We start from the raw sequence: 17,744 nt of genomic DNA, 5'->3' as shown, positions 1-17,744 counted from the left end.
AAGGTCATTCCAGAAAAAAATTGATGGTGCATCATCCACCCCCTGCAGACCAAAGCAGGAGGAACCAGTTTCAGATTACAGAATCTTGTTCGAAGCACTGTTTCTGAAACATTTTATGCTCAAAATATAGCACACAGAGTATTTCCTTCAGGGACTGGAATGGCATTAACTGCTGTATTTACAAATGAACTCCGTCCTGAACTTGGCAGTTCATTAAAACACATAAGCCAGGATGGTAAGTTACAGGACATGACTGAATGGTGCCTTAGCTGAACATTTTGCGAAGACACTAGAGCAAAGAAAAAAACCCAAAAGGCTAACGAATCTTATTGCTCTCCAATTACAACAGTTACAGGGGCCAAAAGACCAAAGGGTCCTTCCCATTTTTATTTTCAATCACAAAGCAAGGAGGTCCAGAATAGGCAATTCCTTATCCCAAGGTGGAATGATTAATCGCAAAACACCAGGACATGGGAAAGGAGATCGTTGACTTTTGTTCTCAGTCACCACCAAGCCTCCTCCCTATAGGCTGGACTGGTTCACCACTAGAGGGGACCCAAGAGATTTTAATTTTCAGGATAATAAAAATAGACAGGCTCAGGGTTCTCTGTAAAACTGCTCCCCAAAATACCTTTAAATAAAACATAGAAAAAACAAGACTTAAGCGGGAATCCTGTGCACATGCTGGTGTTACACCAGGGTCGCCTTCTCCAGCATAAACCCCTCCTTTAATAAGCAACAAATCTCTTGGAGTGAAAAGATCATCTCTGCTCGGTGTAGGTTTCTAATCAAGTTCAAGAGGCTTCCGTATCTGAAAACCCGTCTAATCAACTTGGGGCTAGTTTTGCAGGAATGTACCTTTCTACTATGTAATACGATCATGTAAACTTGCCATGGGCAGGACTTTCAAAGTTGAAAGGGCACATACAATTCTCCCAGAGGGAGGAAGCAATGTAGAGATTCCTGAGTCTCCTGAACCAGAACGGTTGGTGCTCTCTACAGACAGAGCGATAAGATCAAAACTCAGCCCATAACGAAACACCTTTCTAACAACCGGAATATTTATGGGTTCTCCTCAAATGATAGAGAAAGAATTAAAAGTGTGGAGTCTATAAAGGTCCAAACTGGTCAGTTTCTATAGTCTTTCCTTAAATACTCCAATATACACTAATAATCCTAAGGACATTAAAGGGCTCTCACAATTGAGGAGACTTAACTAAGCTAGCGATTTGAGTTCCACGTATCAGTCTTTGTGAACACTTCCATCTACCAGTTAAAAAACCAAATGACATTGAGATTGAAGATTTGATCACGATCTATAGCTTAATTAATACCAATTATAATACCCAAGATTTTCCCTAGTCCCAAATTTGAATACTTTATTATCTTAATGTAACCCACTGGATTTTAAAGTGGTTCATGGTACAGACCTCCCGCCCCTTCTCCGCTCAAACCTTCTTGTAGCATTCCAGTTCATAAAGATAGTCAACATTTATTTGCTTTCATCGGAAAAATCAGCAGTACACCCGGCAATTTCTATTTTTCCCAGGCATTGCCTCAGTACTTAATAACCTACAGTTTCTGGACATTCTACTGTTACTCAGTAATTGTAGATGACCTTTTCTGCTCTCCCGCTCAACAGTGCTCTGAAATTGAATCAATTTACCATTTAAGCAACTCACTCATACAGGTCACACGGCTTGCATGGAAAAACTTCAATTTTCAGAGAAAAAGGTCACTATTTGGGCATGTACTTGACTGCTGAAGGGATTTCCTCTCGCTGGGAGAATTAAAACTATTCAACATTCTTTCCTCGGCCTGGGGACCAGAAAGGACATTTAAGAGGTTGTCTTGTAAATCACAGGACATTGAGGATCCTGGGTTCAAATTTTCCTGAATCGCCTCACATTAGTTTTAGCTCATAGAAAAATGCGTATGGGAATCTTTACTTGGAAAGACAGTCCAGGCTTTTAAACTATGGCCTTATGACAGCCTCCGGCTTCAGGATTTCCAGAACTACGCTAAACCTATTACCTTGGTTGTTCATGAACACAACAATCAGGTACTGGCAGTTCCTACTCAAGAACACGGGGGAAACACACTAGGCCCAACTGCATGTTCCAAGCCTGCAGTTAGACCCAGTAGTTTGACCCAATCATATAGAGCCATATTCGAGCATTTCCTAGTCTCCTCGCACCATGCAGATCGTAGGCCAGCAGCCAAGTTGGAAGCTTTCATCTGGAACTGGTTTTATGGAATTGAACTCAATTTCACAAGTTCAACATACTGTGACAGAAAAGTCTATTAAATTTCAACACAAAACACAACATTTTTCAGCAAGCAGCTAACATTTATGAAATTCTCTCCTCCTATATTCTAATCTCACATCTAAAAAGCTGTTGCACCCTACTTCAACCCTGCTATTGTATTATACTCCACCTGGACTCTGGTGATGGACCCCCTTGTGTATGGGCGAGTTATTGGAAGTAGTGGCAATCTTGAGTTGATTTACGAGACCAGTACGTTTAGGGGCTTTTTAAAATATTTTTTTTCCTGAGTTATTATTTCTTTTGTATCATCGGGGTCCTATGCCAAAATAACTCAAAAGAAACTTAATTACTCTCAGGCAGGGGGATATTTTTTTGCACCATTTTTTTTTAAAAAAAATTCCCCCCCACCCAATATGAGCTAAATAGAGGAGGGGAAACTATTCCTCAACTGAAGTCCAGCTCAAACCAACAGGCTTTTTGCTCTCACACCAAGACCTGTCATTATAGCTAAGGACCAAGTCAGTAAATTATGTACCCACAAATTGAAGAGTAGTACCACAATTTTGGCATGTTAATGGGAATAACAACAAGGGTTTATTACTTCTAGTGGGGAATCCCATATTAAAAAAAACGGTCTCCTCCAAGTTAGGGGGGGGGAATTTAAACTCCTTTCTGCTACCTGGTTACCATCAGAGATTGCCATTTATTAAGATTGAAGTCATACGTGTAAACTGAACCTGAATATAAAAGAGATGCTCTTGAAGATACGTATGCCATATCAGTTAGTGCTGAGAACTGTTAGGATATACAATTTAAATTAACTCTGTAAGATTGATCCAAGTCAATTCCTCATGATGACCTACTCAATAAACACTGCAGTGCACTTGATTTGGAAAAATAAATTTTGGTATCTAAAGGAATATAAATTCAATGTTAAGCATAGACTCACAGAGGGCTCAGCTGGCTGCTTGGCCTTTCCTGAGTCTTTGAAGCTTCTATTTTAAAAGCTCTGAATTCCACAGCTTGTCCTGGAACAGAATCCCACGTTACGAAGAAAAAATTATTGGTGGGTGACAGGACTTGTTCCAGAATTGCTAAAATGGTTTATAATCAATGTTTGGTTTGTCAAAACTCATAATCCTGGGAAAAAAACAATAAAAAACTTCAGGTAGTATATTTTTCACCACTTGCATGGGAAATTTTTTTTTTTTTTTTTTGTGAGACAGGAGTCTCACTCTGTCACCCGGGCTGGAGTGCAGTGGCATGATCTTGGCTCACCGCAAACTCTGCCTCCCGGGTTCAAGTGATTCTCCTGCCTCAGCCTCCCAAGTAGCTGGGGATTACAGGCACATGCCATCACACCTGGCTAATTTTTTATATTTTTAATAGAGATGGGGTTTCACCATATTGGCCAGGCTGGTCTCATAACTCTTGGACCTTGTGATCTGCCTGCCTTTGAAAAACACTTACAGATGGACTTCATTCAGTTGCCAACCTCAACAGGGTATCAGTATGTCTTGTAGTGTAGTAGTTTGTATGTTTTCTGGTTAAGTTTAAAGGCATTCCCATGTGGGAAAGCTGATGCAATGACAATAGACAAGAAATATCAGAAAATGTGTTTTCCTTTGGCGACTCACTGGAGAAATCTCCAGCATAAGGAAACTCACATTTTTACTGGCAAATTATAAAGCACTCTATAAATAAGATATTATGGGACATGACTGGCACTATCATTGTCCTTAGCCCTCTGTCTTCTGGAAAAGTTGAAAGAAACAAATGACATCTTAAATCTCAAATTGACAAAAGTTAACTGAGTCAATTGGGTTGCCTTAGCCAAAGGTTACTGTCCTTGGCTTGATGATATTCAGATATGCTCCTACTGGAAAACATAAGTTGATACCTTATGAAATAGTCACTGGAAGGGCATATGCCCCTAGGGAATAGAACCGCATGCCTCTCCCACTCTCCTAAACTCTGATATGCACTGAAGTTGGAAGGCTTTAATGCATTATGTCAAAGTGTATTCTCACTATGTAAAGGAAGCTTTTTATGGTGCACCAACTGAGGATAATCAAACTCTTCACGGTCTGGAATCTGTAGCTTGGGTCTTCTGGAATGACGTCAGAGGAAAAATTGCTTTTGAACCTCATTGGACGGGGACCATACCAAGTCCTTGTCACCACCCACACTGCAGTGAGGCTTCAGGGACTTGGACATTGGGTCCACATTTCACAACTCAGGAAAGGCCCCCTTCAAAAACTCTTGGGACTGTATATCTCTTGGAGACTTTAAGTTAAACCTGATGGAGAGAAATTTCTCCCCAGAAGCAGACAAAACATCCTAGAAATGGACAACTTTTCAAAGATTATAAATTAAGATTTCTCTGACATCATGGAAAACCTTAAGCTTTTGTCTTTCCCCCTCATTTCCTGCTGTCCTAATCCTTTCCTTTTCTCTACAAGAAAATCATGGGACCATAATCAGTGGATGGCTTTAGATCAAGCTTCTGCTCTCAGCATAAAACCCGAGTAATTGGGTTTGTGGGCTAAAACCAAAAAAATGAAGAAAACAATTCGTATGCCAGTGTTGCTCTATGTTCCCAAAGAGAATTCACCCTGAAACTCCAAAGGAAGAGTGGAAAGTTATCCTTGATACACTAAACATCACTGCTACTTGCTTTTCTGCACTTGCTAGAACCAACACTCTAACATTTCCAAAAATACTAATGATTGTTACCAAATATAGAAAATCTATTCAAAGTGATACCTGCAAAAGGTAATATTTGGCTTCCAGGCACTAGTCCCTCAAGACCTGGGGACTATTACCTGTGTGGGTTACAAATAATTACTTGTATAATGTCACCAGATTAAATTCAGTAGGGTACTTTTTTAAAAAACTAAATGTGGTTACTTATACCTTTACAAACTATTATAAGGGAAGTACAAAAAGCAAACTTCCTTTTATGCTGGACTAATGAGAAAACCAATTTTTTTTTGAGACAAAGTCTCCCTCTGTACCACCATTGCTGGAGTGCAGTGGCATGATCTTGGTTCACTACAACCTCTGCCTCCTGGGTTCAAGCAATTCTCATGCCGCTTCAGTCTCCCAGAAGCTGGAATTACAGGCATGTGCCACCACCACCCAGCTAATTTTTGGATTTTAGTAGAGATGGGGTTTTTGCCCATGTTGGCCAGGCTGGTCTTGAACTCCTGGCCTCAAGCAATCTGCCCACCTCGGCCTCCCAAAGTGCTGGGATTACAGGAGTGAGCCACCGTGCCGGGCCATGGCCCCCCCAGGCCCCCCCCCCCCTGTGAACAATATTTAACAAACCTTGCTCAAATACAACTAAATAGCCCACATTTTCAACCCCTAAGGGCCTATATTTAGTCAGCAGAGAATCTGCTTATTCCATTCTGGTCTGAACCCCCATGGGAGGTCTGCCTGGCTATAAAATTTAAGAATTTTCCCCAATTTAATGATTAGCTCTAAATTTCATACAGTGGGTTCCCCACTACCGGCAAGAATGAGGCCCAGGAAACCAAACGGAAATCTTTCCTCAGTAGAAACTGTCTCCTCTTTGTCTGTTTCGAAGGTTGGTGCTAACTTCAGTTATTGACTGTTTTTGCTTCTGATCACAGGAGCTATCATGGGAACTTCCATGGGAAGGTATTTGAAAAGGCAGGAGTTAGCCATATCAAATAGCCAGATGTGAACCATGGGTAAAAGTCATACTCCAAAAGAGAGATGATGAGACACATGCATTCACATGGAACATCATGCAGCTTCAGATCTCCTCTTTGCTACAGTTGAGGCTTGTGTTTGGTACTGAACACAAGTGAATGTTGTTGTACCTATCTCTCCTCTGATCTTGTTTACTACAGAAAGCTTAATTTACAAGGTGGCTGGTATTACTGTTTTCTTGGACTCTGCCACCAAATACATTAAGAAAATCTCTCAAGAGAAATGAGCACATAATGTGTTCATGGGAGCAACTGACAGTTGATTTGCAGGCATTGTAAATGGTGGATGACAAACTTGGGTTTTCTAATCTTTATATTTTATTCTAGTGACGTTCCAGGCTACCATGCTTGTGTTACCAGGCTAACAACAAAGTTGAATGCCTCTATAAATCAGGCCATTTTACAGTGAATTATGGCCTGTACATCCTGAACAAAGACTATGACCAATCGACTGAAATACTGTTGAGATGCCTGTACTGCCTGAACCGTGACTTGATTGATTTGGGACAGTTTGCTTCATAAGAAATTATTGTTAAGGAGTTCACTTTGGTCTTTGGATATCATTCTTCTTTATAGTCATCCTGATAGTCCCCTGTGGTCCACCGCACCCTCCGAAACCTTCGATGTTTTGTATGCAACCATCCATTGAGCATAAGTGGTCTCACTTCCATAAGTCAGCAACAGCAGACAAAAGTATTGAACTGGGCACGATGTTGTGACTTGTGAATTCCATGCTGAGATCAAATAACTCATTTATGATGGTGACAGAGAGTGGCATCAATGCCCAAGTTTTTGGTCAACCTCTCCAAATTGAGAGGCCTCTCAAAAGAGTGAAAATGTTAAAATAAAACTAAAATTTTGGCCTGAGAAAGCCTCCATACTCTCATATTTGAGTTCTCACATATGAACACAAACCTAACTCGGTACCTAAAAAACTGAAACCCAACTGCGGAGTGTGCTTCTATAACAGGAGCTGAGCCTCAAGCCATTCACAGCAGCACACTTCAGCCACTCACAGCAGCCAAACTGTTCACTGAGGAGGACACACAGAGCTGTTGCCCGTTCTGCGGTTTCCGTACCTCAGTTCCCTTTTCTCTACGCCGTTTTTTGCCTTCTCTGTTCAGAAATCTTATTTGACCTCTCGTGGTCAGCCCTGGATCACTTCTCTGAGTCCGTTCATGACTCTGGGGGACGGCCCTATTTGGAATTCATGTTTTGTTTGTTCTGACTCAACTAAACACTGTTGCATTTTACTTTTGTCTGACGTTTTGTCTTATTTGACATTATGTCAAACAATCCTTAAACATCCGTAAGTGCACTTGAGCTCACCTGCCATACACATGTCAGTACCAGGGGCTACCACCACAGTGACACACTCTATTTATGTCCAGGGAGTGTGGCGTAGCGTGATTCGGGCCCATTATTTTATCAGCCTCTTGTTTTTCATTATTTTGTTTTGTTTGGTGTTTTGAGAAGGAGTCTTGCTCTGTTGCCCAGGCTGGAGTGCAGTGGTGCAGTCTTGGCTCACTGCAACCTCTGCTTCCTGGGTTCACGCCATTCTCCTGCCTCAGCCTCCCGAGTAGCTGGGACTATAGGCGCCTGCCACCTCGCTCGGCTAATTTTTTGTACTCTTTTAGTAGAGACGAGGATTTCACTGTGTTAGCCAGGATGGTCTTGATCTCCTGACCTCGTAATCCAGCCCCAACTCCACCTCCTAAAGTGCTGGGATTACAGGTGTGAGCCCGCCACCGCAGCTGTTTTTCATTATTTTAATTTTTGGAGCTTAATGTTTAACATTGGATAAGGCAAATCTTCTCTCACTGCTTTTCTGTATTAAAAATTCCTTATTGATTCTTGACTGTCTATTTTTTTCAAGTGAAAACTTGTCATTTTGAGAAAATTTCCTAAAAATGTTTCATTACAATTTTCACTAAAATAAAACATATTAAGCTCATGAAATCCTATGGCGGAAAGTTGACATTGTGCTCTAGATTTTTATATTTTCAAATTTGTCTTGTACCAATAAGTAAGGTTTTATGGTTTCTTTTCATCATGTGTCAGCACATTTGTGTTACACTTACACATAGGTATTACGTTTTTTGTGGCTGTTGTAAAGAGAAAGGAATCTTTCATGTTTTATTTCCACCTCCTTTGTTTCTACTTATTATTGCAAAACATTCCAGTAAAAACTGAACTCACAATTAATTCCAGACCCTAGTGTTTACCCACTGCTGAGGGATCCCTTGATTTCCTCAGGAGCAGGACCAAGTGGCACTAACACGGAGGGCCACACTCCTCTCCTCTTGCCCCAGCCTAAAACAGGAGTTTACAGTGTCAAGCGCTAAGGTAGGGGTCCTTTGTACTTGTACAGATGGAGGAGGAGCAGGGTTGGTTTGCCTCACAGTAGAGGAGAACCTTCCAGGCCCCTGATTCCATGGGGTTAAGTGTAAGGTCGATGAGTAGGTTCCTAGAGTTTGAGAGTGGTCTCTTTCCTCACTGCCTCCTCTACTGATTGCAAGATAATCTAAGCCAGCAACTGAATCACTTCTCACCATCAGCTCATACCACTCTAAGGTGAGCGGGAACATTTCCTGAAGGTGCTGGGCAAACAATCAGGAACCTTAATTGCCAGTTGCTTTGGTGGTTTTGGCTCAATCTTTGGATTTCCTGATTATGTTTACAGAAGTCGTGTGTGTGTGTGGTGTCTTGTGGGTGTGTGTTGTCGTGTGTGTTCTTCTGTTGTGTGGGGGGGGAGGGGTGGTGGGGTGGTGCTTGAGGAGTCGAGGAAAGCCTGCTGTAACTGTACTGCCAAAGTTATGATCTGTAACTTTCCAAAAAGTGCTGGCTTGCAAGAACGGGACTGCAAGCCTGGGATTCCTGGACAGTTGGAGGCCACAGCCCAGCCTAGGCTTTGCACGACTGTCCACTTGGTCTAGCGCTCTCCATGGGTACAGGGATCAGGAGGAGAAACTCAGGAAGCTTCTGGTCATGAAGGCATCCTAAGGGGGGGCCCGTCTGCATTAACTCCAATTGCTACCCAGAACAACTCTCCAGCAATGAGCACGGATTTAGAAGGAGGTCTGCAGGTGCGTGTTGAAATCAAGATAATAATATCACTATGTATCATGTGTAACTTTCAGTACATCCTCATCAGAAGCGTCGATAGATTCTAGAAATTCTGACTCCCAGTGAATCAGGGTTACAAGAAAACCAACTGATCCTAGTTAATTGATACTAGAAATTTATGGTCCTGAGGCATATACTCTAGTCTGGAAGGACATCACCTAAACTTCTAAATCAAAACCAAATGCTTCTATTATTAAACATTGTTTTTTTTTTTTAACCTACATGTGTGTTGAATGAAATGTTATTTGAGGACCTTCTATGTGACATTTTGCACTGAAGAGAGATGCACTTGCAGGTGTTTCCATAGATCACTCTGACAGCAGGGCATGGGGTGGAACCCGACTCAGACATGAGCCTCCCCTTGGGTCAGTTCATAGCCCGGCTCTACCACTCAATGATCCTGCCATGTTGAGCCTATCACTAAACATCAGAGCCTCGGTGTCCACAGCTGTGAAATGCAGACAGTAGTGACTGCCTTGCAGGACAGAGAGGTGGCCATGCACACAGTAAGGACCTGGAGCCAGGCTGTTGGATGCTTGTCCTATTGCTTCCTGGTTGTGTGACCCTGGGTAGGTTACCTAACTTTGTAGGGCCTCTAGCTTCCTCCCCGCAATAGAGTTATGGCATATGTTAGTTTGTGGAATATACTTGCAACAGTGTCTGGCCCACCTTAAGATTGGGTATGAATGGCAGCTATGAGTCCTCTGGGTGTTGTGAGAATGAAATGAGATCCAGTTTCTAAAGGGCTTCCTGCTGTGGTGCGCACACGAATTAAACTCACTGGAAAGGCTGTTATATCATTGTGGGCACTACATTTGGTGACAGAGGGTAAGGTTTCACGTTATTAGCTTGACTTTCCTGATGGATCTAGCAATACTGTTTCCCATTAACATAATGAGCATCCACAGGATAAAGTGAAGGAGGATCGTCAGCATGGATGGGAGGCAGAGTTTGATTCAAGAGCCTCGGAGTCTTGCTGCTGCATTTTGTATGAGTGTGTAGTGAGGATGGCCTGGAAGAGGACGCTATCAACGCCTTCGAAATGTTTGGGTTTGCCGAAAACCAGCAACTAAACAAGGTTTTAAAAAGGCAGCAGCTCCTCTAAATTCGACAACCACACTCCAGTTGAACAGACTCATCAATGTCCCGAGCTCATCACACCCCCAGGTCAGCCCACAATGCCAAGTCAGGAAGAGGAGTTTGGAAACAGCCTCCCCACAAGACCGGGCATGGATGGAGAAAGAGGCATGCACTGCTTCTGTCAGGATCCGCCACACTGCTGAGGGCCTGAGTGAGTCTCTGTCTGAGGGGAGATCCTGGAAGAGGGGTGTGGAGCACACAGGTGGCCTCTTCACTCTGCCGTGAAGAGACAGACAGCCTACGCCTGTCCTGGGCAGGACGTCTCACCGATGCCTCCACAGCCCCGCAGTTGCAGTTGGGCTGCCTGGCTGGGGCCGAGTCGCCCTCCCAAGTCTGGTCTCCAGCGGTTTCTCCCTGAGATGCACTCTCTCTCCTCCAGCCTCAGGGCTCCTTCTCACTCAGGGACCCCCTGGCTCAGGCAGGAAGGTCACATTCCCAGTGTCTCCAAGCAGGAAGCTGCTGAGCTCGGCAGCAGCCTGGCTGGTGTCTGGCTCTGTACACTCAGGACTAGGCTTACAGGCCGACCCTGTGGCTCTGAAACGGGCTGCAGGTCTCAGGGGGACGCATCCTCTTTAGTGCATGACTCACGTTAGACCCTGGGGCCAACACACCGAAGGCTTAAAGAGGAGAACCGGGAACTCCTGCCAGATTGTCTGAATTCTTGGGTACCCGACAGAAATCTTGCAAGACACTCAGTTGGGTGTTCAGGACTACAGTTGGGAAGGACAAGGTTGAATTAGGTTGTGGCAGAGAAGCTAGAAGGAGCCCGGGTCTACAAGGCATAGCTATGGGCCTCCCTGGGTTAGGGACAGATATGGGGTTTATTTCTGATAGCGCTGGAGGCAGCCACTTACTATCTGGGTGGCCTTAGGCAACTCTCTTGGCCACTCTGAGCCTCTATTTTGCCATTAGTAAAACAGGGATTGTCTCTCCTTTTCCAAGAATTGCAAGGTGGACTTCACACGATGACAGTGGCAGCCTGGCAGAGCCCTGAGCAGTGGTAAGTGCCCTCTGTGATGCAATTATTCTGCCCCCACCACCCCACCCCCAAACCTTAGCTTCAAAGAGCTGCCCTCGGGAATGAGACAATTTCAGAGACGTGCTCCATCCCGTCTCACCACACTGGGCAGTAAGGCCATTTCTGGCTCTTTCCCATGCCCATCCTCCCATCTCTTGCCTTCCCTCTGCTTGAGGTGCCTGTTTTCACACTCAGCCATCAAGCTCTATCCCTCCCACCTAAGTGTCTCACCTGTTCAGTGCATAAGGCTGGACTAGTGCTGTGTGACTGGAACTGGGCTGTGTCAATGTGGAGAGGCCTCATGGTACCTCAGATGGAAAATGGGCTTCTGTGCAAGCATGGCTGAGATTGAGAGCCCTGTGCAGAGGCACAGAGCCAGGAGCCCAGCGGCTGGAGGAGCCCTGCATGCCTCTGACACCGGCGATGCCCTGCCAGGTGTCAGCACACCTCCCGGGGGCTCCCAGCCCGTTTCTCATTAGCAGTGTCCAGAGGCTTGTAGCCTGCAAGGCCTTCTCAGTGCGCAGCCACCTGGCCACTGAGAGCCTGTGCTGGCCTGATGCAGGAGGTCTGGCCAGTGCAGGTCCCTCTATAAACCCTGGGGATGAGATCATCTTCCAGGTGCAAAGGGCTGGACTGTGGGAGGCACAGGCAGATGAGCCCCAGGCCGAGCCAGGAGCAGGGCTCTCCAGGGCCCCGGGGCCTGAGCGGAGAAGCCCCTTGGTGCTGATCCAAAAGGAGAGCAGTGCAGAGTAAGGGCAGGAGCCAGGCCCAGTGCACATCCAGCCCTATCACTCGCGGGCTTTAGGAGCAGGGACATACCACTTAATCTCTCAGCACCTCTGTCCCCTTCAGTAAACTGGATAATAATAGCACGTAGGTACAGTTACTAGGAGAATGAAAACAGTGAAAGCATGGCCTAGGCTAGGAAATGGCCCATGGGAGGACTCTGTACATTACTGAGGCCTCATTAATAATTAATATCCTCATTCATAATAAGTTACAAAGAGAAAATCTTGACAATATTTTCCTCCCCATGGCCCAAGGCAATGACCCAAGGAAGGAATCCTTATTGCCTATTAGAACCAGTCAGTGTTGCCCAACAACCCTGTCAGCCATCCTAGCCAGCATTCCTGGCCCCAGGTGACAAACAAAGGAAGTACTTGGGTCCCATGTCCAGAAACTGGCTGGGATGCCCACGGGCACCGTTTCTGTGTATCTTGTGTCGTCCTCTTTGGCAGACACCTGATATGGCTCTCTGAGCCACAATCCCAGAGGACAGCGGTCAGGGGAAAAGCAGTGGCCTTCTGTCCATCAAGTGTGTCCCTGCACCCCTGCTCACCTGGTCCCTGCGCTGACACCACATCCATGGCACCTGGTGGCAGCTTGGGTGAGAGAGGTCACAAAAGGTATTCAGATTGCCCTGAAAAGCAACGTGGCCATGAGGAAGCCATGCAGGCTGGACACTACCTCCAGAAGGCATCAGGACTCCCCAGCCCCCCATGATCTGTCCCCTGGAACACACCCAGACAAAGCTTCCATCTCCCCTTGGGGGAGGGGCCTGGCAGCCTTGTGTATTGGGGACATGGTCACTGTGGCCACAGAGAGTTTTGGAATCTAGAACAAAACAGTATTTTGCTGAAGGAAGAGAAAACGACAGGGGCAGATTCAGACAAAAAGTCCAAAGGCAGGAGGAGCCTGTGGTTCCGAGCAGAGGTCCTAAAGGGGAGCATGAGTTGGGTACGGGGCCTGGGCAGGAGCTCATGGAAGGGAAGAGTCTTCTTACTGCTGGGGGCACACAGGGGAAGGCAGGTGAGAGGACCATGCCCTGCTCAGGGAGTAGGTACCTGACACCAGGAAAGAGAGAAGAGGAAGGCAGAGAAAAAACAGGCCAGAAAGCAGCCCAGGACCCATAGTGGGCAGCCCCTTGGCCACTCGGTGCTGTAGTCAGGCCTTTCTGGGCCCTGGTGGGGATGGGATGAGGGCTGTGAGTTGCAAGGCAGTGACTTCCTCTCCCGGAGGTTGTGTTTCGGCTTCTCTGTGCCCCACACTCCGGGAGAGACAGGTCTGGCTTCCCCAGATGCCCACTGAGGCTGCAGAGGAACCTGACACTCCAGGAGGAAGCAAGAGATCTGACCACAGAGCCAGGACCAAGCAGGAGAGGGTCAGAGCTAGGCAGGAACGCTGGGATCCTTCTCCCTCAACACCAGCCACCCAGGCGCCCTCTCTACCCCTGTGCAGGGCCCCTGCTGCTGCCTGGCTGGGTTCCCCTCAGCAAGATGGGCCTGTACCTGCCCGGGAAGGAGGTTTCCTCAGGGAGAGTGGTTGTGTTGGCTCCAGGGCTCGAGCTCCTGCACAGGTGTCTTGTGAGGGCGCTTTCGGGTCTCCACCTCCTCCCCTCCCTGCAGTGCCTGTCAGCCCATCTCAGCAGGCGACAAGCCCACTCAGGGACAGCTTTTCCTCACTGCCTGAAGATCCTGCTGCCCGGGCTGGCAGGTGCCCCTGGCATCCTTGCAGTGTTCGTGGTGGTGAGAACATGTGTCAGGACTGGTCATTTCTATTTTTTTTTCTGATCTACATGACCTTTTGTGACTCAGGTTGCTTGACCCATGCACCTGCAGACAGGTGGTTTAAAGCCGAGGCCACTGCCAGAGCTGAGGCACCCCTGTGGGAACCAGGGACTGGTCAGACATCAAAAGTTGCCACTGTACAGAAACATGGATCCTTCTAGAGAGGGAGTTCAATGTGTGGGGACAGACCTGGTGGTGCAGGGGACAGGAGCCCTCATATATGCCTGCCACTGGGGCGTGAAGGTGAGGTGGGCATCTGGTTGCTCTTGACATCAAGTGACCAAAGTCCGGCCCCCATAGAGCCTGCCTTCCTCCAGGGCCCAGGCTTCTGCAGTGGGACCCAGCTGCCCCCTCCTCCTGCAGTCCCAGCCTGGGTCACAGCCCCTCTCCACTGTGCCCTTCTCACCTCTGTCCCTCTCATCCCGCACACTCCTTGGCATGCACAGCAACAAACAATCACGGTGGGGCAGGTGTTTACAGGAGCTGGGGGCGGAGGTGGTGGAGGCAGAGGCGGTGGTGGTGATGGTGGTGGTGGAGGTGGTGGTTTCTCCTGCTCTGGCTCCTAAAAAAAGAAAAACTGTCTGCTGACAGGGCTGGCGGGGCACAGTGCTGGCCACTCGCAGATGTGTGTCTGGGGAATGAAAGGACCAGAGAGAAACCCACACCACAGGGGAGGGGCCTTCACATGAGAAACATGCAAACTCCTCCTAGTTGGCAGACAATGTTCTTCTTGTAAATGCCAACGACTTCGACTCTGTCCCCTTGGTTCTCCTGTGGCCGCCCTTGTTGAAAGAGGTCTGCTCTGGGGGCTGTGCAATGGTCCCAGCATTTGCAGGTGACTGTCCGCATCCATCTGGCTGCAGATGCAGCCTCCCCGAACCCACTCTGCAGCACCGCAGAGGCCACCCTTGGCCAGGGAGGTCTGTTCCCACCCTATCCCAGGCCCAGGGCCTCCTGCCTCAGTTACTCACCATTGCCCATGGGCCCTGGGGTGGGTCCCCGACCCAGGTGAGCCACAACCTGCTTCCAGACTCCTGGCCCCTATGCTCACTGGGCTGGTGTCCCTCCCAGCTTGGTTCCCGCCAGGACTCCCCCATCCCTCAGCCCTGCAGTCCCAAGAGGCTAACTCCAGGCACCCCTTGTCCCTGCCAGGAGACATGGATCCAGAGAGGCCAAACGGAGCCACAGCCGCCTCTGGAGCCTGGGGACAGGGCCAGGTCCCTGAAATGCGGGGCTCCTTTTCCAGAGCGTCTCTGTCCTTAGCATCTTACAAAAGGTCCTTGGGGCATTGACAGAAAAGCCCCATTCATTCAAGACAGATCATCACAGTTGCTGAAACTGGCCCAGGCTGTGAATTGGTGACAAGGCTCATGTTAAGGGGTGCAGGGAGCGGGAAGGGTGTGCTGGGGACATCACTGTGAGTTCCCCATCTTCTCAGGCTCCACTCTGCCCCTCTGTCACCTTCTTCTCTGCCCAGGCAGGTGGAGGTCATGGGGCGCATGCTTCATGGCACTCTTGGTGAAGGTCGGTGGGCTCCTTGGGATGTGACAATATCGAGACCAAAACTGTGACTTACCTTTTCTGGCTTCTGCACAGGTGGTGGCTCCTTGACAGTCTAGAATGTTCAAAAGAGACAAACCCAAGCTGGATGGGGGTGGGCGGGCTCTGCCTTGGCCCTGCACATAGCTGGGACCCTGGTCTGGAGCACCAGGAGACAGCACTGCCTTTGGGGTGTCACTCTGGCCACACTGAGCCTGTGAAGTTGTACCCGGCAGGCTCCTCTTCCCGGGCCTCAGCCTCCAACCTTACCCAAGGGGAACCCCGTACCGCCACTGTGGGGTTCCTAGGGGTCAGCCTGGCCGGGAACCAGATCCCTAGAGAGGCCCAGCCCCTACAAGTGTCCTTCTCTGCCCACAGCCACATGGAGAAGAGAGCGTCCGCCCCACTTCCCTTCCTCAGGGAGAGCCTGTCTGTCCCCAGGAGCCCTCCCTGACCTCCCAGCCTCATGGCTGAGTTCCCGGCTTCCTCCCCTTGTGGCTCCCTATGCAGACATGAGCCCTGCGTGTTCCCTGGGCTGAGCTCTGTCCTCTCCTCCCTTTGCTCTGTCCTCTGCAGCTCTCAGAGCTGGGTCCGTCCACCCCAGCTCCCAGCACCCCTTCCATCCTCCCTGCCCCAGGCTCCTTCTCTGCTTCTGGGTCCTGCTCTGCCTTACAGGGAAGCCCTTCCCACTCCTGTGGGGTGGACATTTCACCTTCAGCCCTGACAGGACAGGACTGTGAGCTGCCTGTGGGGAACGGTGGCTGCTTCATTTCTGTCCCTCCCCAGCCCAGCATGGGGCCCAGGGGAAGCTGCAGCTCAGTAAAGACAGATGAAGGAATGGGGAAGGCACCAGACACGTGCCAAGATCCACGCTGGTTCCTTAAGGCACAGACAGCTGGGGGTTACAGCACCGTCCTCCATTTGGGCCATCAGGACTTCATGGGGGACCCTCTCTTCCTCCCTCCACACAGAGGCCACCTCCTGGCCCTGTCCATCTGAGGCTTCCAGAAGTCCAGATTGTTGAGGTAGCCCTGGTTTCAGGGGTTCTGGGGTCACTTCTCTCTAGGAGCCAGGGCAGGCCTCAGCCCCATGTCCAGGGCATCCCAGGCCAGCTCTATGTGACCAGCCCAGGCAGGAGGCCCTGCAGAAGCCCAGGCTTGCTAGGCTCTGGGAATGTGTGGACAGGTCTGCCACTCCCTGGGCTCACGTGATGAGCTGGGAGCTGAGGGAAACTTCCCACAGGTGGGATCACGGGGCAGTCACATGTTAGAGTCCCTCAGAGGGCGGGCCTGTGCCTGGGCCCCAAGGCTGGGCAGGCAGGGAGCACTTGCCTTCTTGCGGCACAGCCGCCAGAGACAACACAGCAGTAGTGGAAGAAGCAGCAGAGGCAGCAAAAAATAGAGCCAGTTGCTGAAAATGCCCTGGTGGAGAAAGAGAGCACCATGAACCACACCTAAGGAACAGAGGAATGCCAGGTCTGGGAGGGCCTGGGTGGCCTCTTCCCGGTCCCCACCACTTGGCAGCCATCTGCCCACTCCTTGCTCTCCCTAGCTGGCCCCACATCTGGGTACCACAGTGCGGCCAGCGGCCAGAGCTGGGCCCCAGAGAGCTACAGACCCTCTCTCTGGCCCTGCTGAAAGTCTTTGCCCCAGAGCCCTGACAAGAAAGTCCTGGAAGCTTCTGTGGTCTGATGAACCCTCACTGCACACCTCACCTGCAGCATAGGTTCTGTGAGGACCACAAAATCTACTGGTACAAAGACAGGTGAGGGTGGAGGTGCAGGCACAGAAGCAGGGGCAGGGGACCCAGGTCCCTCCCCAACAGTCTCTCTCCCCACTTCCAGGCTCTGCACCGTGGGCACATCCACGCACCGCTCTGAGCCTCAGCCTCCACACCTGTGCAGAGGGAATGAGCCGCCCTCCCTGGGGGCACTTGTGAGGTTTAGAGAGCTCAGACAAAGTCCTGGCTCAGAACCAGGGCCACACGGGGTGTAAGCAACGGGAACACTTCTCTGGGTGTTCTTCACAATAAAGGAACCTCGGGCTGCATCGTGGGAACGCAGGCTGCTCAGGCCTTCCCCAGATCCAGAGCTCTACTTAAGAGAAGGCTGGAGGGGGGTGGGGAGGGGAGGGGAGTGGAGAGAAGGGGAGGGAAGGGGAAGGGAGGAGAGAGGAGGGGAGGGGAGGGGAGGAGAGGGGCCCTGTGCTGGGAACCCAGCTGTCTGAAGGAGAGGAACCACTGAAGCTGAGCATGAAGGCCACTGGCGAGGTGGGAGCCCCCGGGCTGCTCTTGATGTGCCTGTCACAGTCGGGCCATCAGTGAGTAGATTCCTGATGGGGAATGC

General features: G+C 49.0%; 1 pseudogene; it reads right to left on the bottom strand.

Annotated features, from left to right (window-relative positions):
- The window catches only part of LOC126962233 (uncharacterized), an 18,249-nt pseudogene extending 800 nt beyond the window's left edge, over positions 1 to 17,449 (bottom strand).
- Positions 17,450 to 17,744: the final 295 nt, after the last annotated feature.

The sequence above is a fragment of the Macaca thibetana genome, chromosome 9, assembly GCF_024542745.1.
Source record: "Macaca thibetana thibetana isolate TM-01 chromosome 9, ASM2454274v1, whole genome shotgun sequence".
NCBI classification, from domain to species: domain Eukaryota; kingdom Metazoa; phylum Chordata; class Mammalia; order Primates; family Cercopithecidae; genus Macaca; species Macaca thibetana.
The sequence above is the reverse complement of the archived record's forward strand: the minus strand, read 5'-3'. Positions and strand labels throughout refer to the sequence as shown.